The sequence below is a fragment of the Pelobates fuscus genome, chromosome 7 (assembly GCF_036172605.1).
Source record: "Pelobates fuscus isolate aPelFus1 chromosome 7, aPelFus1.pri, whole genome shotgun sequence".
Classification (NCBI taxonomy): Eukaryota; Metazoa; Chordata; class Amphibia; order Anura; family Pelobatidae; genus Pelobates; species Pelobates fuscus.
In genome coordinates, this window is record NC_086323.1 from 98,655,231 (window position 1) to 98,671,868 (window position 16,638).

Genomic DNA, 16,638 nt, shown 5'->3' on the forward strand with positions numbered 1-16,638 from the left:
CATTTGAGATGTAGCCTGCAGCTGTTCGGCTAAACCCTGGAGGGCATCTCTGGTGTAGTTTACAAAGCGTTGTTGGTTGTAATAAATGTAATTTATCCAATTTAAATTCTTGTTTGCAGTAACTATGGTAAAAAGTGATTCAAACCCCGCAGCAACTTCATCTCTTGCTTTAAACTCATTGGGCACCCCCCTAGGCACCCCAATGGCATCAATGTAAATGTGGGGGTCAAAACTGCCCTTTACTGGGGCTTCACGCTTAACCTTGGCTGGTGTGTGTATGGACTCATGTATGTCAGGGTGTGTGTCAGAGATAATATGTATAGGCATGATGGCTTTGGCCAGAGTACACTCCCCCCACCATTCCTTGTCCATCCTGGATCTTAGCTGTAAATCCCCACACAACCAGTAAATATCCCCCAATGACCTAGTATGGAATTGTAACAGGTACATAGGGACAGTTCTGTAGGTGGCACAATACCCTTTGGACAAGTTACCCAAGAACTTACCAATTCCATCATAATTGGCATAACAGGTGTAGTTACCTTTATAAACTGTAACACCATCTGGGGGTTTGACATCCTTGGTTAGGAGAGGGTATTCTACTGTCCATGCTTTGCAGAGGGACCTATTAAAGTTGTAGTGGTAGGCAAAAAGACTCAAAACACATTCTTCTATATCTACTGGCAAAGTCAAAGGTACGGTGCCAAGGTGAGGCCGGGCACCACCACACACATAGCATGCGGTTCTGTTATGTTTGTTGGCATTATATTTCATCCATTCTAACCATAAGTTAACATAATTAAAACCTGTTTCAGCGGCCATAGTATCTTCAAAGGTGGGGTTAGCAATGGCCATCATGTCTTTAAAGGACTGGATGTGTGGTTTTAATGATTTGAGACCATGTGGGTAGCTCCTTGCCACTCTGGAGAGTGGCACATATCTTTTAGGTAGAAGTGCCCTAATTTGTTATAGGAACCTTTCTTCCGATACATTCCCATTACATACTGGTCTGCATCCGTTGGCCTGGGATGCTCAATATTTAGGATTAATTTCATTGGTATACCTCCTCCAGGTTTCCTTAGAGTCATTCTTTGGAGAAGGGATCTACCGTCATCATCTACCTTAGATAAGGCACTTTTGGGTTTGTAACCCCAGGCAGGCCCAGCATTCCACCCTGCAGCCCCCCAATGGTTACAGTTATGCCCCCATTGTTTGTCAACTACACAAACATAGGGGTCCTTTACATGAGGGATATCTCTATAGATATTTTGAATTTGTGACGTAGGGAATGGGCAGTCTACAATGTCACAGTAATCAAAAGTGTATGTAGCCACACGGGTACATGAAGAATTGTACCAGAAGGTATACCCGCTAGCATCTTTGGTAATGGCTACTTGTTGGGCCTTAATAAAGCTAATTAAGGAGATGATGTACCAGAGGTACATGGTTGTGCGGTATCTGCTTCCTCTGGGGCAGGAGTCTTCTTCCAGTGGGAAGCGTGGATCCAATGTGGCCTGCCGGCCAACTTGACGGAGGTTGAAGTGATCAGGAGAACTTGGAATGGTCCGTCAAATCTTGGTTCCAGGGTGTGTTTCCGCACAAATCTCTTGACCAGAACCCAATCTCCGGGAAGCAGGTTGTGGGTACCCGTATCAAATTCGGGATCTGGAATTGAAGAGAAAACTTGGGCATGTATTTTGTTCAAGGCACTTGCAAGTTCAGTTACATAATCTACCAAAACATCAGTTTGAAGCTGCAACTGTTGAGGGTAATAACAACCTAGTCTGGGTGCAGTCCCAAATAGAATCTCATATGGGGATAGTGAGTGCTTCCCTCTAGGTGTGTGCCTAACGCTGAATAAAGCTATTGACAAGCTTTCTGGCCAGGGCTTTGTTTCTTGCGACATTTTTAACATTCTGGCTTTTAGGGTGCCATTCATGCGTTCCACTTTGCCACTACTTTGTGGGTGGTAAGGGGTGTGAAAAGCTAGGGTCACACCCAGAGCATTCCAAATTTCTTTAGTCACTGTTGCTGTAAAGGCTGGGCCCTGGTCACTTTCAATAACTTCTCGTAATCCAAATCTACATACAATTTCTGTGAGCAGACGTCTTGCTGTTGTCTTGGCAGTAATGTTGGTTACTGGATAGGCTTCTGGCCAGCCTGAAAACATGTCCACTATTACTAGTGCATATTCATGAGGCCCACTCTTGGGCATTTGTATGTGGTCAATCTGAATTCTCTGGAATGGGTACATAGGCTTAGCCAGGTGTTTCAAGGGCACCTTGGTTGGTTTTCCTGGGTTGCATTTTGCGCAAATGGCACAGGCCCTACAGAAGCTGTTGATCAATGTTGTGATTCCAGGTGCTTCATAATACTTCTGTATGAGGGCAGCCATTAAGTCTTTTGACAGATGTGCAGGTCCATGTGCCCATTGGACAACTGCTGGATATAAATTCTTAGGAAGGCAGAATCTAAAGTTGTTGTAGTATACTCCATCCTTTAGGACTGCTCCTTTCTTCTTCCATTTCTGTATTTCTTCGGGGGCAGTTGTAGCTTGCTGTTCCCGTAAGATTCTTAGGTCAGTAGGAAGAGTCTGCAAGGTAAAAATAGGAATTTCTTCGTGTCCGGACACTTCTTCATCCACTTCCTGCAATTTTCTTGCCGCTTGCTTAGCAGCCTGATCAGCTAAGTGGTTGCCCTTTGCTTCATCTGTATCCAATTTCCCATGTGCCTTTACTTTCAAGATGGCCACTTCTTCAGGGAGTAGGAGGGCATCCATTAGTTCCTTGATTGCAGAACTGTGTTTGACTGGTGTACCGGCAGTGGTAAGAAATCCTCTTGTTTTCCAAATTAGTCCGAAGTCATGTGCCACACCCAGAGCGTATCTTGAATCTGTGTAGATGTTGGCACGTTTTCCTTCGGAGATCTTGCATGCTGAAGTCAGGGCTTGTAATTCAGCTTCTTGTGCAGACATTGTTGGTGGTAGAGATGATGACTTGATCACTTCATCTGTTGTGGTTACGGCATATCCTGTGCGGTATTTTCCTTCTTCATCAGCATACCTTGAACCGTCCACAAACAGAGTGAGATCAGGATCCACTAATGGATCCTCATGTACAGTTGGTAGGTGTATTGTCTCCATTTTCATCTGTTCAAAACAGTCATGAGGTGTCTCTGGGTCATAGTCATTCACTATGACCAGATCATGAAATTCATTTTCCAGGAAGTGGCGTGGCCATGCTTCAAGATGGTCAGTTGTTGGGTATTTGACAATGCCATTTTCCTGTAGCTGTGATTCATTCATGGTGGCCCATAATTTTGCCATGGGCCCAAGATCGTTCCATGATCTTGTTTTCAACTTGGTGACAGGGACATGTGGAATGGCAGTGTCCCAATGACAATACAAGTATTTGAGTTCTGAAGGTAGTTGAATCAAGACCATGCTGTTGCCTTCAGTGTCACAGTAGAAGTCTTGTGCAGTGAGTTTCACCTCCACCCGATGATAGAGCTCATCTTCATAGCAAGGTTCAGGAGTGATGTTTGGTTTGTACCACATGGTACAGAAGGCATATCCTGCTCCCTCGCAGAGAGGTGTTTGTCCATCATGAAAGGATAAATCAGGATGCATTCTCTTGATGGTACCAGTAAGAAGGTAGATGTAGGTTTCATCCATGATAAACCCATAGTGGATACCTCCCTCAGGTAGTGGGAGAAGAGTGGACGGATTGAGAACTTGACATCTTTGTATGGTAATGTTGTCAGGTAATAGGAGGTGACATTGAAGGCGTAGGTGTCTTGCAGGAGACACATGCTTGAGTTGTACTTGGTTGATGATGGCAGAAATGTCATGAGGGGCCAAGACAACTAGAGGGTGGCCAAGGACCAGGTCCGCAGTTCTTTCAATTAGTTCTCTTGCTGCAAAAACGGCCCGAAGGCAAGAGGGGGTCCCTCTGGCCACAATATCCAGCTGGCAGGAGAAAAATCCAATAGGCCTTTGACGGCCTCTTAAGTAATTTGTTTGAGTAAGGACTCCTGTAGCGTGGCCTTGTCTTTCAGAGACAAACAACTTGAAGGTTTGGTATAGTCTGGTAGGCCTAGAGCAGGAGCAGATGCAATGGCACGTTTGAGTGTACAGAAGTTGTCTTGTGCTTCATTGGTCAGGCAGAATGGGTCTGACTTGAGTGCATCATAGAGTGGTTGCATGAGCAGAGAGGCTTCTGGGATCCATGCTCGGCAGTAGGAAATGAGGCCTAAAAAGGCATGTAGAGATTTTGAAGTCCTTGGAGGTGGAATATCCAGTACTGCTCTAACTCGGTCACAAGTGAGATGTCTGGTACCCTGAGATAGGCAATGTCCAAGGAAGATTACAGTAGGTTGACAGAATTGAAGCTTGAGAAGTGAAGCTTTGCATCCTTGGTCTGCTAAGTAGCAAAGGAGACTAATTGAACATTCTTCAGTTGTAGGTATGTCATCTCCACAGAGCAGCAAATCATCCACATACTGGAGCAGGACAACTTTTGGATGGTCTGATTGCCATGGATCAAGGATAGAGCACATGGCCTTTGCAAATTGACTTGGAGAGTTTTGTGCCCCTTGGGGCATGACAGTCCACGTATATTGTTGCTTTTCATGTGTGAAGGAAAAAAGGTATTGACAAATTGGATCCAGGAGTACACTGAAGAAGGCATTGGCCAGATCAATGACTGTGAAGTATTTTGCAGAAGGTGGGACCCCAGAGAGCAGAGTGTGTGGGTTTGGTACAATAGGGGTGTCCAGGACCGTTGCTTCATTCACTGCACGGAGATCCTGGACCATTCTGTATTTCTCTGGTTCACCTTTTGGAGTCTTCTTCTTCACAGGAAACAATGGGGTGTTGCATTTTGATTCACATTTCACGAGAGCACCCTTCTCCAAGAGTGCTTTGATTTGAATTGAAATAGCTGCGGCTTGAGCTGGTTTCAAAGGATATTGTGGTTTCCTTGGTAGCTTTGCTCCTGGAATGAGTTTTACCACCACAGGTGGAACCTTTAGGTGACCTATGTCCTCTGGGCCTGAGGACCACAGTTTAGCAGGTACTTGTGTCTTTAGTGAATCAGGGAAATTGGACCTCAGTTCCTTTGCTTCCCCATGGGGTTCTTCTAAATGGAGCATCAAAGGCAGGGAGCACAAGGCTGAGGTATCTGACACAGATAGAGGGGTAGATAACTCTACTTGTCCATCTGGAGTGAAGATGATAGAAGCCTGCAGGCGTGAGAGGACATCAGCGCCTAACAGGTTAATGGGGCATGTGGAGGATACCACAAAACGAGCAAGCAAGCTAGGGTAGTTGCCAACTCGTAATGGAGTTGTTAAAGGACTGTGTCTTGGTAGGCCATCCACACCTACACAAGAGACATCAATATTTGACAGAAATGATGGGTCTGGCAGATCTTGTTCTCGTAGAACACTTCGGGCTGCACCTGTGTCAACAAGAAAAGTAGTAGGTTGTCCTTCAATGGGTAGAGTCACAGTGGCAAGTGGCCCCCCCTTATCCCCTGAAGACACTGCCATGACAGGGGTTGATGACACAGGCTTGCCAATTTCCTAATCATCTGGTTCCTCAACTATTGGAACTGTTTTTGGGGCCTTGGGGCCAGTAGCAGGCTTGAACACCTTCCTGGGTTCTGGGCAATCATTTTTGAAGTGTCCTTTAGCTTTGCAATTAAAGCAAAATCCATCCTCGGGTTTGGTGCCTTTTGGGACAGGTCCGGGGCGAGACACCATGAGAGGAGCTGAACTGGGCCTTCTAGGAGTCTGGGCAGATTCCAGACCCCTAGCAACTAGGAGTAAGGTATCCAGAGGGACTACTTTATATTCAGGGCGTGCAGCAATGATTCCCTTGCGTATGGAGTCTTTGACACCTTGGACAAATGAACCAGACAGCATTTGAGAATGGATCTTGTCTGTGAGATCAAATCCCAAATCTGTAAACAGTTGAAACAGTCTTGCATGAAACTTTTCCACTGATTCTCCTTTTTCCTGTACAATATCAGTAAGGCCAGCAGCCTGATCTGCAAGTTTGTCCTCAGCCCATTCCTTTAGCTGATTGCAGAATGCTACTCCGGAGGGGTAATCAATGTCACTTATAAGCAAATCTGTGCTGAGGTGGCGGGCAATGCTGGGCCAGTATGCATCTCCGGCTTTGATTGCACAAATGCTCAGTAAATCACGCCATGCGGCGGAATAAGTCTTTTGAATTTGAACTAACCCTTGGTAAAAAGGCATAGGTTGCTTTTCTGGGTCAGGGAGTGATTTAATCAGAGCACTAGCCTGAGTAGGATTAAAAGAAACATATTTAGGAGGGGCCTGATCCCCCCGGCCCGTATGTCCGAAGGGATCATCGAGGGAACAGCGAGGCGGAGGCCCCGTGGCATCCGGTGAGCCCCGGTATCCATGAGAGCCGGTCTCCTCATACTCATCTTCGTCTGTAACCAGGACCCCTCTGGATAGTGGGGCCACTTGAGGTGTCAGAACCGGGGGAAATGCGGGAATCCCGGATGCTGGGGTGGCCAGTGGATTATGAGCTTGGGATAAGTAGTCACCGGGAAGTACCGGCATTAGGGGTGCTGGATAACTGGGGGCCGCCATATTGGAGGCGTGAAAGGAAGCTGCGTTAGGGTTAAGGGAGGTAGTGGCGGCCATGTTGGATGTGGGCACATCCGGGGTACACTGTGCCGGATTGGGCGTGACCGGGGTCTGGGGAGTGGCTTGGGAAAGGAAGTAGGTTTGGTTTGGATAGGGCAGGGCCATGTGGTAAGGGAAAGGGTATGGCCAGGACATCTGGGCAGGGGCTGAGGTGGAACCTGGTGAGGGCGGGTTAGTTGGGCAGGGATTAGGAAAGGAGGAGGAATATCCGGGGTATGAAAGTGAAGCAGAAGGGGTGGGAACTTGGGCTGTGGGAGAAATAGGCAGGAGAGAGGACGGAGAGAGATTAGCAGAGGCGGGTGTAGTAGGAGGAGCCGGAGTGGGTGTAGTGGGATTGACAGTAGCGGGTGAGGAGGGGTTAGGGAACTGGGTGGATGCAAGTGGGAGGGTAGGATTATTGACGGAGAGAGAGCGTAGGGAAGGAATGGCAGATTAAATGTTTGGTTTAGACAGAGAAGGTAGTGTAGGGATGGATGAGGATGATGGGAATGTTAGGGACGATGGGGGGGAGAATAAAGATCCATCAGAATTCAGGACCGGACAAACAGGGGAAATTACGGGATGGGTGATGGGAGGATTGGGAGTGGGGAACATGGTCAGCTGGCTGTCACTTATTGCTGACTGAACCTTGGGGATGGACATCCCCTGGGCGCCATTTTGGGGCGCTGGCTGAGGGAATGCCCCAGCAACATAATTATTATGATATACATACAATTTTACACCTTTGTGATCTATTTCTTCCTCAACCCAACCTTCCTGCTGAATAGCTCTTGCTACTCTATACCAGGCTTCTGCAGTACGTAGTAAATCATTATCTGTAAGCTTGCCTTTCTTCTCTGTCAGTAATCTACGCCAGCTTTCTGGCTGCAATCTACCACATGAAGGCACAGCAATTTTACACACTTTAGCAATCTTTTCAACTCCCTTAACCATCTCTTCACCCTCTCTATCTTCAACTAGATCACACGCTAGCCAGCCCTTACCGGGCTTTCCCTATCCCTGTCCCATTCTCCCCTATAAAAGGCGTCCCAGATATAGAGGAAGGAAAATGAAACAGAGTGTCTACAATGCTCGACTGCCACTTGGAAGGGTGGGTCCCCCCAAGTGCGTCTTCCCAAAACGTAGACTAGTCACTAATTCCGCCTACCCGAGGTAGCCACGGATTGAAGCGAGGTGAGAAGTGTGTGACCAATCACTTCTCTCACAAGAGAAATAGGAGTGGAAAGTGGAAATAACACAGGAAGTAGAGTAAAAAAGTAAAAGTAAAGTGAAAGTAGAGACAGACACAGGAGTTTGAATGACTCCCAATTAAGACAACAATTCAATTGAAATACAGTGCATGCATCACAGTTCAAATAAATTCAACAGTAATCCCTTTCCTTTACTCATGTGACCAAAGCCACCTCCCTCAACCTCGTAGTGTCCCCGCTCGGAGAACGACTTCCTCAAGTCTCACTACCAGCGGCCAAGGATAACAGCTAACACCGGCCCGAGATCCATATGCCTCCCTCGTTACAGCAGTCCACTAAGTGTGGCCACCACTATCCTCACCCTCGTAGCGCCCCTACGGACCCACCCGTAAGTCTCACTACCCCGTGGTGATGGAGACAGCAATGCCTGCCCGAATCCACGCACCACTATACTAAAATTGGAATGCCACCAGCCTCAGCGCTCGAAGCTGGAGGGTACCACCTCTCTGCAAGCAGAGCTATGTGCACAATGAGGCTAGCTAGGCTATCAAAGTGACACCATGGGGAATCCCCAGGAAGCAGTGAGTCTACACCCTTCCACAGACTCCCCCAACCTCTTTTTCCATACTGCCGCAGCTACCTGGCACCTAAAAGAGGTAAACAGGCAAAGAAGACCCCCAGGAAAACTTCCACAGGTCCACCCCCCTTTTTCCCTACAGCCACAGCCACGTGGCTCCTAAAAGGAGTAAACAGGCAACAGAGGACCCCCAGGCAAACACCCACAGGTCCACCCCCCTTTATCCCAAAAGGGGTAAACAGACAAACAGAGGACCCCCAGGCAAACTACCACAGGTCCACCCCCCCTTTATCTCAAAAAGGGTACACAGATAAACACTCTACCCGGGCACTTAAGCTAAAGACAGACCAATACAAACACACCCAGGCAACAGATAGACTAAATGCAGGTAAACAAGTGGGTAACAACAATAAGGCACCGGGCAAGATATTACCTGTCTTTGATGTCCTCCCAGTAACAGTCACAGACACTGGGACGGGTCAATCAAAGGGGCTGGAACATACCGGCTAGGCTCTGCAGTAGTCTCTACCGTGTATTCAGAGGTGATCAGTCTCCTTTCCTTCCCCCAGGATTCCTCCGTCCAACAGCGTCTTCCTTAGGACGGCTTACCGGCCAGAGGCCATAGCCCGATGCCCCACGTATGGGCGCCAAATTGTTATAGATTATTTTAAATAAACAAATATGTTTAAATGTCTATCTGTTCCTGTCCAAATCTGAGATGATTAAATTGCGTATACGCAGAAGTAAATTCACACTGACACACGGAGTTCAGGTTAAAAGCACTTCGAGAAAATTTAATGGCATCTGGATAAAAAGCGGGCTCGCAGACCCTTATAAGAGCGAAATTGCATCATCATTGAATATCAAGATAACAACAAATAAACATCATTAATTGGATTAGGTGTTAAGTGGTTATGTCAATGTCCACCCATCAATATTATTAATTGGCTCAAGTACTAAGTGGCTGGCTAAGTGTCCTCCCACCGGGAGGTGGCGTCATTCTGGACACGGGTATGGACAGATGGCTCAAGCGCCATCTTACCCAGCACGAGGTTTACTCGGTGGGAAGGGGGGCTTGGGCGTCATTTTGGGTAGTTAGTGATGTCAGACTCTGGGTCAGGTTCAGGGTCTTTTTTATGAAAGAACATTTCATTAGAGCAGTTTTCTCATGGCCTAGCTATAGTATACTTTGTTTCATATTACAGGAACTTGATAATTCCGGTGTTAGTCATGTCCTTTCTAGAAAATACATTCTCTATTCAATATTCTAAATGCTGTTAGGAAAATCTGTCATGTAATGTAGTTAAAATGGAGTTAGTACAAAAATTCAATACAGGATCAATAAAGGTTTTTAATAATTCTACATCACATGCATGTATGTATGTCTATGTCTGTCTGTCTGACTGCATGTATGTCTGTCTGTATGTATGTCTGTGTGTGTATGTATATGTGTGTGTATGCATGTCTGTATGTCAGTATGAATGTATGTCTGCATATCATTATGAACGTATGTCTGTGTGTATGGATATCTGTATGCATGTATGTCTGTCAGTAGGTCTGTATGTATGCATGTATGTCAGTCTGTATGTATGAATGTATGTCTGTATGCCATTATGCATGTATGTGTGTATGGATGTCAGTGTCTGTATGTCTGTATGTATGAATGTGTGTATGTATGTATGTATGTATGTCGGTCTCTGTATGTATGTATGTATGTGTCTTTATGTCTTCATGCATGTGTGTCTGTATGTATGTTAGTATGTGTCTGTCTTTTACTATGTATGCCTGTGTGTATGTCTCAGTATGTGTGTGTCAGTATGTATGCCTGTATGCGTGTATGTCTGTTTCAGTATGTGTTTCTTTTAGTATGTATCTGTGTCCTTTTGTATCAGTGTGTGTGTTTGTGTCTGTGTATGTATTCCTGTGGGCGGTATTTGTAGGTGGACCCAGTGGGCGGTATTTGGAGGCGGGCCCCTGGGGGCCCAGACCCTGAGCTGAGTTAGGGGCCCAAAAATTTCTGGTGGCGGCCCTGATTGTACACAGTACTGGAGACAGTATCTCCAGAAGGATATTGATACTTTAGAGAGAGTTCATAGAAGGGATTCTAAACTAGTTCATGGATTGCCCTGTTATCGGAATATACCACACAAACCCAGGTCAAACCCCTCCCCCCACCCCTTTTTGTGTTGTCATTTTCGATACTCAGAGATACATTCTCTACATACTTCATTGCACTGTGACCACGCTCACATCAAATGGTTTAGGATGTCAGATGCAAAAACACACTTCTATTACAGCGGGAAGCAACCAAGGCTATGCTCTGGGAGAGTGAGACTCACACCTGCTGTGACTTACTCTCCTATATACCCTGACCTCGTCACCTTATCTTTGATTCTATCCTCTACAACCCCTTTCCCACATGCTTCTCCACACCCGGACTAACACTCCATCTACTCCTCATACTTCAGGCTCACTCCGCCCACACAACACCTGGCATCACCCACATAAGACCAGGTACTTGTTCTCTTGTTCAGATTTCTCTTTACCCCTAGACCCCCTCCCTTCTCTTCCTCATAAGGAACAAGCCTACAAAACCCTATTTCGATGGTACCTCACTCCTCTCAGGTTGAAGCAAATTGGCAGGGCAGACACAGACCTGTGCTGGAAGGGATGTGGAAGGGATGTGGGGAAAAATGCACTTACATCCACATGTGGTGGGAGTGAACGCATATACACCAACTGTGGCTTCAGGTCTCCCAACTGGTGTCCAAAATACTTCACACAACCATATCCATGGATATGGCTCCTCCCCAAACCACACAAAGACACCCCCAGAGCACAAAATAAACTCATAACAAAGATTACACTAGCGGCTAGCCGTGCAGTGGCGAAAAGGTGGGGAAGCCCTGACGTTCCCTCCATAGACACGATCAAAAAGTGGTAGACGCAATGAAAATGGATAAACTCTCCGCCCTAATCTACGATACCACAAAACATTTCAACAAAATCTAGGACCCTTGGATCTATGAATTCCCATTACCCCCTTGAGGGATCCAGCCTCGGTGACACGTGGGGGACTCTTTCCCCCTCTTTCTTCTTTTCTCGAAACGTAACCTTTCTAAGTCAAAAACACAGATAACACTCTTATACTCCCTACAGCTACCCCACCCCACCCCCAATCTTCAGTACCAACCCTCCTCATGCCTTCGGTCTTTCCTTGTAAAAAAATAATCTTCTTTTTTTTCTTCTTCTTCTTTCTTTTTTCTCTCTTTCCTCTTTTCTCCCTTTCTCTCTCTCTCACTCTTCCATCTCTTATTCTCCCCCCTTCCCCTCCTCCATGAAAACCCCATTCTCCCCCCCCCTTCCCTCCCCTTCATGAAAACACTCTCTCGTATTACCCCTCCTATCTCCCCCCTCTAACCTCATGGGGGAGGTGACCAAGTGGCAATTAACCATCACAACAATTAAAATGATTAACACATCGGCCAGCCGTGGTTGTGCCCCACAGCGAGTGATATAAAGTTGCATCCAAAACAATATGGCAAGGCACAGATCAATACAGAAACTCATGGCAAACAACAAAGCCCAGGACTTCAAATATGAGTCCCTGCAATGATCATCTCATTTTACAGTACGTCCACCCCTACTACTCAGAGCACCCACTCACTCCCCTACAACCCTAACTGTCCCTCCTGATTTGCAACCTGACTAAGGGAGCAAGTCAACAAAGCAAAAGTTGGATAACCTACTGTATACAAATATATTGTTACACCTGAAGTTAAATCTGTATATATTGTCGACTATGACAAAACAAATGCTAACCCTTCCTTTTTTTCTCATTCTGTATCCTCATACCTAAAATGCTTGCATATGTGAAATGTGCATGGACCACTATAGTGCCAGGAAAACATACTCCCGTGGCGCTGAAGGGGGATGAAGGGGTTAATCCCTTACCTTTTTTCCAGCGCCGGGCTCCCTCAGCGCTGGGACTCTCCTCCCTCTTCTTCCATCATCGGCTGAATGCGCATTTTCAATGCTTTCCTATGGACGCTGGCGTCTTCTCACTGTGAAAATCTCTGTTGTACTCCTGAGACTTTGCTGAATACAATTATGTGTATTTTATTGCAGTAAAAGCTAACAGTATTATGACATTCACAGTTAAAATGCCACTCAGAACTAAATCTTTTTTTTTTTTAATCTTAATTTCTCACACTCTTTTAGATTTTATTCATAATGAATTATGTTTCATATATGAATTGTCCATGTGCAATGAAAGCCCTGTTTCTCCTGAACAAAATGATATATAATAAGTGTGGGTGCACATAATATGAAAAAAGGTGAATTTGGTTGAACAGACATAAAGAGCAAATTCCAGATTTCGTTTACACTTTGTTTTGATCACAACGTGTACAACTGACTCAGTCCTTATTAAGGGGTTAAGTAAACTGTCAAGATAAGAATTTTTTTTACAGTTTTGGAAATAAAAATCTTCAATAATAGTAAAAAACTGGGGCGTTGCCTGACTGTGGAGCTGAACAGTCGCACATGCTTTGAGCTCCTAGGCCCTGATCTGCACAACGGCTGAAATCGGGGGCAATTTGCCTGATCTTGTACCCCTACTCGCCCTAATTTGCCCCGCAGCAACTGATGACCCGAGGGACACCCTTCGACGCCCAACTTACCGCCGGAATGACCGAGCCGGGGTCTGGAGCTCATACCAAGCAGGGCAAAGGAGAGGCGGCCGCTCTCCCAGCCCGCAATCACAAGCAACACTCGCAGCACATGGTTGCTTCCCCCCCCCCAGGACCGGTGGGGGTTATCCCGGTCCACACACCCTCGACCAGCGCACCTCTGTGGCCCTTCCATGCTGACTACGGCACAAACCACGCACCAGGTATGCAAGCAGCTCGCCTCACTAAAATGGCGGACGCACAGCCATGCGGAGGAGACATGCCGCCAGCCTGCAACCCCATACCAAGCGACTCACTCACCACCCGCCTGAACGAGCTGTTCAAGACCTTCTGGGCACGAATCGAGGCCCGACAAGCGGCGGAGCAGCAACGGAAACAGGAGAACGGGAGTGAGAGGGTTCAACGTGGCGGTGTCGACCGGAGTGGGCCTGTGCCACCCCGGGGCAAAACAATGATACAGCAGCCTACGCCTCACCTCGCTAGCCCATCTGGGCCGCAGGCCACCAGGGACCCAACCCTGGCGCATCAACCACACAGGCGGAAGCCGGGCTGCCATAGGCGGCGTTACACCAACATCCAGGCCTCCAAACCTACCCCGACAGGGAAGGATCCGGCCCCCAGAGGTACCCGAATCCGTGGACAATGGATGCCGGCCATGCTACAGGCCCGGAGCTGGAGGGCGCAACCGGCCGACTCCTGGCTGACTGCCTGCCACCGCGAACCCCCAATGCCGCAGATACGGTTCCCACCTGAAGGAATGGGGTGATTATCCAGCAAGAGGGCAGCTTCCCCCATGATCACTTTTGAACGCTGCCCAGACGCTCACAGACACTGGCTATGCATACCAGGGACTCTAACACATTTCTGTTTGTAGCTGTGACTATGCTATATTCCTCTTCCACATAATGCCATGAGAATCACATTCAACACTTATAAACACACACTCGTATTACCCTCAGAGGTCTATTAATCATAACCGCTACCATTTAACCCCTTAAGGACACATGACGTGTGTGACACGTCATGATTCCCTTTTATTCCAGAAGTTTGGTCCTTAAGGGGTTAAACTTACACATACGCATGTTTTCTAATCTTGTGTTTTAATTTCTGCTCTATGTGACATAATGGAAGCTTTAAGCATGTTCCTGAACCACTGATATATACTGTTTTCCATGTCACCGTCCCATCAGTATGTCGGTACACCTGACTACCTTTAAGCTTGCCTATATTATAAAATTGTGCATGCCATTCACATGTCCCGTATGTAAAACGAAGTAAAGCCTGAGGACTGCTTTCGGGGCACCTCAGGCCTGTATGTATCAAATATGCACTGCAAAAATAAAAAATGTAAAAAAAAAAAAATAATAGTAAAAAACTTAAATTTGATATTGATTTTTAAATAGTTCTAAACTGAGCAGTAAAGGAACAATTCTTACTTTCTAATAAAAAAAAAGTAAATAAGTTTTATTATAACCATATTGTCTAGATTTATTTTTCTTTATAATTCCAAAAGCTGGAGTTTCACCTCAAGGCTGCTTCACATCATTCTTTTGTTTTGATTTAATTTCACAATTACAAACACTGTAACACTGGGGCGTTGCCGACTGAGCAATTGCACAGACGTTTAAAAGAGGGCGCCGGAATCCCAGAGCAAAGGAAAAGCCTCGGAGGAGTCCTGAGAAGAGGAAGAGAGGAATGCTTCACCGTCAGGGAGCAGTATACAGCCAGAATCTGATTCAGAGGGGGATTCCTCGCCAGCAACACGAAGAGACATAATAAATCTCTTGCAGGACTTCAGGAAGGTATGGAGGGCTGACCTTCAGGAAGCACAAGCAGACCTGGGTACGCTCAAACACAGAGTCAATGATATCAAGTCCAGGGAAGCTGCACGAGACACCCAAATGCAGACTACCCAAGACCAACTAGAAACATTGACCACTTAAGTCCAGAAACTTACCCGGCAGTGACGGTGCTAGACTCCAGACACAGGTGCCGAAACATCCGCATCAGAGGTGTCCCCGAGCAAATTGGAGGGAATGAGCTGCTCCCCTTTCTGCAGCGAATGATGACCTCCATGGGCCTAAAGAGGGGAGAGAGCAACCCGTTGTTGGTATCCGCATTCAGGATCCACAAATCAGCGTCGGCACCCACAGAAGTGCCCAGAGACCTCATTGCGGTCAGCAATCATGTCTCGCTCCAGAGATATCGGCAACATCAGGCTCGAGGGCAGCACGCTCTCGATCTATGCAGACCTAAAGTTCGCGGTGCTAATGGATTAAGGCAGCTGTCCCCGGTTGCAAAGAGACTGCGAGATGCAAAAATCAAATACCGGTGGGGTATAGGCAGATCGCTGGAGGTCCCACAACATAACACAATGATTACTGTAGCCTCCTCCGGAGACCCGGAAGCTTTTCTTCAGAGACTGAACCTGCCCCAGGTCATTATGAAGGCCTTCATCCTGTGTTCCACCGACTCGGTTGCTCGGAGAGGCCGGGTCGTCCCTTTGTCGGGCGCCATGTGGGGCTCGGGTGTTCTGCCGCCGCCATCGGCGGGCAAGCCTCCGGCGGTGTGGTCGGTGTCTTGGAGTCTGACTCCATGTGGTCTTCGGCCTGGGAAGGCGTTGTAGGCGGCCCATGGTAGAAGCCTCTGGTAAGTGAGTGAGTCGTTGGGCGGTCTGTCGTAGTGTATTAGTACCTCGCCCCTGCTGCTGTGGGTGAAGCTTTGGGCCTTGAGGTAAGACTTTGAGCCTGGCTGGGATACTGCTGACTGAGTTAGGCCTTTTGGCTTGCGTTTGAGATTCCTTTGACATGTGGGGTCGCGGCTGGCCCTTCTCGCTGTCTGCTTTAGTCTGGCGTTCGTTATACCACCGCCATGCTGGAGGTCTTTTAGTGACAGGTTGCTTGCTGATTTGCCGTGAATCCGGCAGTCGGTGGTGTGAGGGCTCAGCCCTCAGGAGGGTCTGGGCTGGACGGGACATTTTTACCTCCAGTTTGCGCCAAAAGTCTTGGAATATTCTCTCCAGCCTCGATTCATATCTCAGCTCGCCCAATGCTTCATCGGGCTTCCAAGTGGCTGGTGTTCCCCCGTCCTCCATGCGGCTAGTATGGTCACTTGTATATGGGTCGGGGTCAACCCCATGCTGTGCGTGGTGGACCGGGATATCCCCCCGGACCTGTGGGGGGGGGAACGGGACTTTGTGAGGTCTCGTTAGTAGGAGAGGGACGGGAGATCGGCCGATTGCCCTGCCCGTAGCCCCCGCTAGGCCGCAACCGCTCCACATGGCTTTTGTCGGTCAGCGTCTCGGCTTTCCACACCGGGAAACTCCAGCCGTTGTCTGCGGCAGGTGGGTACCCGTTTGGGTCAGGTTGTGAGCGGCAGGAGTCCCGGCAAGTCGCTTGAAAGTGTAGATTAGTAGGGAGCTCCTGCATGTTGCGACCGTCCGCCATACTGGTCAAGCCCCGCCACCCAGGGATATAATTTTTTAATTAAATGGACA